The following is a 606-nucleotide window of genomic DNA, read 5'->3' as shown; positions in this document are numbered from 1 at the left end:
TTTTTTGGATATTCCAAAAAAGTATACACTTAGAGAGCCCAACCACGTCAAATCAATTAAAAACAAAACATTGTTTACAACAAATTTACAACTCAACGGCAATTAACGCGCTTTTAATAGCCTTACTGTGCGCGATGACGCAGCAATTTTTGTGAAAAAAATTTAAATTTTTAAATTCGCTTGCTTTATTGAATAAATGCCAAAAATAAAATCTTCTCAATAAAGCACAAAATTTGCTCTTGTTATTGTTGTTGCTGATGTTGTAATTTATTAGGCTTTATTTATACATATTGGCTAAAATTATTTCATTATTTTGGCTAACGAAATGAAATTTCATTAATTAACTTGAACACATAACCGAACCGGAATTTTCATTGATACTTTTGCTCTACAAAATAAACAAATGTTTCGTTATTGGTTCTCAGAAAATGTGTATTTAAGTGATGTAATTAGCGAAAAACAAAATTTTGTTGTACTTATTTTAAGCACGAAATTGGCATATTTTGGCTTTACTTCACTAGAAATTCATTTCAAATGTTGAATGATTTTAAGTACGTACTACATTCAGATGTAGATACCCGATTATATATGGATGTGTATGCGAAT

Source organism: Rhagoletis pomonella, unplaced genomic scaffold (genome assembly GCF_013731165.1).
Source record: "Rhagoletis pomonella isolate Grant_MI unplaced genomic scaffold, Rhpom_1.0 Rhpom_scaffold_00006, whole genome shotgun sequence".
NCBI lineage: Eukaryota > Metazoa > Arthropoda > Insecta > Diptera > Tephritidae > Rhagoletis > Rhagoletis pomonella.
The sequence above is the reverse complement of the archived record's forward strand: the minus strand, read 5'-3'. Positions refer to the sequence as shown.